The sequence below is a fragment of the Belonocnema kinseyi genome, chromosome 10 (genome assembly GCF_010883055.1).
Source record: "Belonocnema kinseyi isolate 2016_QV_RU_SX_M_011 chromosome 10, B_treatae_v1, whole genome shotgun sequence".
Taxonomy (NCBI): Eukaryota; Metazoa; Arthropoda; class Insecta; order Hymenoptera; family Cynipidae; genus Belonocnema; species Belonocnema kinseyi.
This window is the reverse complement of record NC_046666.1, coordinates 49777307-49783181: the sequence shown is the minus strand read 5'-3', so window position 1 is coordinate 49783181 and position 5875 is coordinate 49777307.

The following is a 5875-nucleotide window of genomic DNA, read 5'->3' as shown; positions in this document are numbered from 1 at the left end:
AAATAATTTTGAACAAAAAAATTAATTTCAACAAAGTTGTTAAATTTTCATCTAAACAGATGAATTTCCAAAGAAGAAGATTAATTTTCTACCAAAAAAGACGAATTTAGAATAAAATACATCAATTTTCAACAAAATTATATTTTTAATGCCAAAAAGAAGAATTATCTACAAAAGAGTTGAATTTTCAACTCAAAATAATATTTTTTTAACCGAAAATATGATTTTTGAACCAAAAAAATGTATTTTCTTCCAAATTGTTGAATTTTCAAGCCAAAAAGATGAATTTGCTACCAAACAGTAGAATTTTTAACATGAGCTTTAAGTTGAAAGCAAATTGGTTAATTTTCAATAATGTAGTTCTACTTGTCACTTAATTGACTATGTAAAAGTTGATATTTAAAACAAACAATTGCATTTTTAACAAAAATTATACATTTTTAGCCGCAAGAAGATTAAATTTCTACCGAAAAGGAAGATTTTACAACAAATTACATTAATTTTTAACAAAAAAATGGAACTTTCAACTGACATTTTTTTCTAACCAGATAGTTAGATTTTTTTTGAAAATGATACATTTTTAAACAAAAACTGAATATTTTAATTTTAGTTAAAAAATTTTATTTTCAACCAAACATGAAACGAACTTTTAAAATAATAGTTAAATTTTTAACCATTGAGATCAAACCTCAACTAAAAAAATTAATTTATAACAAAACAGTCGAACTTTTGATAAAAGAGATTACTCTTTAACAATACAGTTGAATTGTTAACCAAATAATTAAATTTTTAACCAAATAATAGGAAAAAAATATATAGTTTTAAACCCCCCACCCCCAAACTGGTACCAAAGTTTATGAAAAGTGCCATTGGTAAGAATACAAAAAATAAGAGTATAGAGTTATAGACGTCACTTTTTATTTCAAGGATTTTCTCTGTTTGTTCAATAATGACGTCAATGCCTACACTTTTCAGAATTTTTAGCCATTACTTTTTTCTTGATTTATGTCTCGATCCCTGGTCGTAAAAACGACTGACTTTGTTCCATTTACCACATTATTTAGGCACCAATACGCAGATGAAGGCAAAGTGGGCCTGCCAGAAAGATGAATTTTTCTTTCACGAGCGTCCTTTTACGATCGTGCATATTTACCCTCCTTGAGGTTCCAAATTATCGCGTCAGTCAAGAAATTGATCGAGATTTTGATTTATTACGAGGCACTCAAGGGGCATTGGAAATGTTTGCTTCTTAAACAAAATCTACCCTCTTTTAGCTCAAAAATAATTATATGGTCTAAAAAACTTTTAGTTTTCAGGAAATTAATAGAGGAAGTCATCACAAGGATTGATCAGATGATAATTATGCCGAAGACGTGAATGAAATAATAATTTAGAATCATTTAATTGATTCTGTGTTTTTCGAATTTTGTGTGTTGGAAAAAGGAAGATGTATTAAAAAGTGATTATATGATTTGCAATTTGGATTTAATCATTTTTTTTAGATGGGGGGGGGGGGGGCAAAAACTGTTTTGTATGTTTTCCGATGATAAATTTGAAAAAAGTCTCCTCTTTTCCAATTAAAAAAATGTTTGAAGATTTTTTTTTGAATGGGAGTGAATTGAAAAAAAACGACTGAACATACGAACGAAATTATCTCGGTAATCGCTTCTCCCTTTTGTGTGATGATTCGTAATTTCTTTGAAGACTCTAGTTCGATATCCCCACTATTGCCAGTCTAAGCAAAGCCTGTATCCGACCAATCTCTCCCCCTCTTTCTCCTCTCTCCTTCCATCATCTTCTTCCCTCGCCCTCCTCCTTTTACCCCCTCTCTTATTATGAGATATCCCCACTACTCCACTACTATACAAGCTCCTTTGTACTCATGCGCATCCTGAATGGATTAGTGTACTCCATATTCTATGATCTATATTCTATATGATACAACCCTTACGTCAAGTTTAACTTCTGCCGTTTAACCCCACTCCCACACAAAAAAAAAATTCCCCTGTTTTCAAGAAATTTCCCCCTTTTTACATTTTTATTATTTTTCGCCTCAATGTGAATTGAACTGATAACACCCATGAGAAAACTAATTACTTTTCATTAAAAGTTAATTTTTTAATTTCAAATATCTCCTAACACATATATCTTTGGCTGGGATTTCATTTTAGTATTTGAGTGGAAATTTAATTATTTTGTTGAAAATGCAACTTTTTCGTTAGAAAATCATATTTTTAAGTGAAAAATTCAAATATTTTGGTAAAAATTCGTTCCATTTTCGGTTGAAAATTAATTTTTTTAAATTAAAATTTAAACATTTCGTTTTTGGTTAAAAATAAATTTTTCTTAGTTAAAAGTGTAACTATTTCGTTGAAAATTTATCTTTTTTTATTTGAAGATAAAACTATTTAGTTGGAAATTCATTTCTGGTAAAAAATTCAACTATTTTATTAAAAATTCTTTTTTTGGGGTTAATTTTTTGAACTGAAAATTGTAATACTCTTTTCTTTTTTTTTGAAATTGATATTTTGTTAAAAAGTCTTCTTTTTTGTTGAATTCACCCTTTTTTTATTTCAAATTAAAATTTTGTTTGGTTCACTGAAATTTAATTTTTGTTAGTTAAAAAATGAACTACTTGATATAAATTTAACTGCTTTGTAGAAAATCCATTTTTCTTGCCGAAGATTCATAATTTTAGTTCAAACTTCATTTTTTTGGTTAAAAATTTAATTATTTGGATAAGAGCTCGCCTTTCTTGATTGAAAATTTAACTATTTGGATTAAAATTAGACTTCTTTACTAAATATGCTTTTTTTAGATTCAATTATTTGTTATAAAATTCATGTATTTTCTTAAAAATCCGTATTTATGGTAGAAAATGAATTTTTTTTAGTTAAAAATTCATAATTTTAGTTGAAGGTTATATACTAATTCGTTAAAAATTCTTCTTTTTTGTTTGAATTCAACTTATTTCAAATTATTTTTTTAAAGATAATTGTTTATACTAAAAATTGTTAACGATTCCTTTTTTGCTTAAAAACGTAACTCTTTTGTTAAACATTCGTCGTTTTTGTAGAAAATTAATTATTTTGTTAAAAACTAAAGTTTTTTTCGTTCCAAACTAAACTATTTAGTTTAAAATTATGCATTTTGTTAAAAATTCATCTTTTGGGGGAAAACTTATCTTCTTCATTGAAAATTCATGTTTGTACGTTAAAAATTCAGTTATTTGGTATAAAATTCAACTATTTTGTTAAGTGTTAATTTATTCATAAATTTATTTATTTCCGTGATTATTTATTTTCACATTTATTTATTTATAGTTGATAATTCAACTATCAGGTTGGAAATTCGTTTTTTTTTATGAATTCAACTCGAGGTTTTTTCATAGAAATTCATTTTTAACTGAAAATTTGACGTTACCGGTTTTGTTGCAAAAAAATATATTTTTTAGTTGAAAATTCGTCTTTTAGTAAAAAATTAATCTTTTTTTGGTAGAAAATTAATTATTTGGTAGAAAACTGTTTTTTTTTCAGTTGTAAACTAAAATATTTGGTTTAAAATTTTACGTTTTGCTAGAAATTCATCTTTTAGTAGAAAACTTATCTTTTTGATTAAAAATTCATGTTTGTAGGTTGAAAATTTAGTAATTTGGTAAAAATTCAACTATTTTGTTGGAAATTCGTTAGTTTTTTGTTAAATTCAACTCGTTGAGTTTTTTTTTGTTGCAAATTCATTTTAAACTGAAATTTTTGACATTTCCGTTTTTCTTACAAAATATATATTTTTAAGTTGAAAATTCAAGTGTCAAAATAATCGTCTTTTAGTAGAAAATTAATCTTTTATGGTAGAAAAGTTATCTTTCTTCGCTGAAAATTAATTTTTTGTGGACAAATTTTAACTTGTAAAATCAACTATTTGATCAAAAATGCCACTGTTTTTAGTTGAATTATAATTTTTTTTAAAAGAAAAATGTGAATAATTTTAATTGAAAATACATCTTTGTAGGTTGAAAATTTAACTAGTTTTTTTCAAAGTTTAATTATTTTGTTGAAAATTAAAATGTTTTGTGAAAGTCACGTTTCTTATTCGCAAATTGAACTATTTTGTTAAAAATGCTTTTTTGACTAAAAATTCTTTCTTATTTGTAGAAAATTTATCTCCTTTACAAATAAAGTTAAATCCTTTTTGTTCAGAATTCGTTTTTTTTGTTTGAAAATTCAACTAGTATTTCAACAGAAATGCAACTGTTTAGTTGAAAATCCGAATGGGGGGGGGGGTGTAAAAAAATTACATTCATCAACGAGGTGGAAAGCGGGTAAAAAAAGGGTAAAAATTGTTGACGTAGTTCATGACGGTTGATGGTGTTGGAGGATTTGGATTTTAATCTACCTTGTATTAATTTATTATTTTATTATTTATTTATTATTTATTATTAATTTTATTATTAATTTTTATTAATTTATTATTATTAATTTTATTATTATAAATAAAAAAAACAAAAATTTAATGTTGAAAAACAGTTTTTTTGCAAACAGCGGCAACATCTTCAGCAAAGAACTGCAAATGAAAATGTTACAATGAAAATGTAAAAAAAATCTCGTTAGTACATACGAGTAGGTAAACACAAGGGGGATAAAGCCCATCCATTTTATTCTTGTTTGCTGATGTGGGAGAAAGGCATCGTTTTTTTTTTTATTTTTTGTTTTGCAGATAAGGGATAGTAGTTGACGTTATCTGTCAATAGATGGCAGTCTGGGTGTCTCTTTAGGATGTTCGGGGCGTCCCTGGCGATAAATGGAACAATCTCGCAATCTGAGAGAAACCCAACCGCCCATTTCTCTTTTCACCTAACTCGGGCTGACTCGGGTTGGCTTGTAACTTAACAAGATTTGCAGGTTTCTGCGCAATTTTTTTTTAATTCCAGAAGCAAAAAATTAAATAGAGTGGTCCACTACTGAAGGGTGGCCCATTATTGGTGCGCTCAACAAACGATTTGGGCGAATCAATAAGATTATTTGCGGTTTAACCATACATTCATAGAATATTTTTTAACAATCTATTTAGATTATTACATTTTAAAAAAAGGAAAAGAAACAATCTACAAAAATTAATGCATTTATAAAATTTTTCTAATATTAAAATTTACTCTTTTTACCAAACTTTGGTTATTTTTGCCTCTAATTAGCCGAAAAGTGAGGTACTTTGGAAATCTGTTTTTTAATAGTTAATCTTTTTCATGGCTATTTTGCATAAAATTATTCATGATAAAATAGATTACTAAAAAACATAGAATATGGTTTTTATATGGACAACAAAATATTTTGTTTACCCAATTCAATTTTTTCGTTGTCTTAACCAAATATTTCGGCAGATGGAGAATTTGATTGTTTCAATAAAAAAAAAAATTTGTTGGCCAATCAAATAGTCGGGGAATTTAAAACTGGTCAGGTAAAGTCAGGAAATATGAGAAAAACTTGACAGTCAGGGAATATTTGATAAATTAAAGTTAAAATTAATTTGATTATTTATTTGAAATTTCAACAATTTTCTTAAGTCATTCTTTTTGATAGAAAATTTTTATATTTGGGCTGAAAATTCATCTATTTTGGTAGAAATCACAACTTTTTTGGTTCAAAATCACAGCTGTTTGGTTAAAAATTAATCTATTTTGGTTGAAAATTGCATTATTTTGTTGAAAATCCGTCGTTTTTTGGTTGTATTTTTTGTATATTTGGTTTAGAATTAAACAACTTTTTTGGTTGAAATATCAATTAACTACCAGGTGTATACATATGAAACCGGTATTTTTTCAAGAAAAAAACACATTTATTTCAAGAGAATGATAACAAATATTTTATTCAAAGTATGCGCC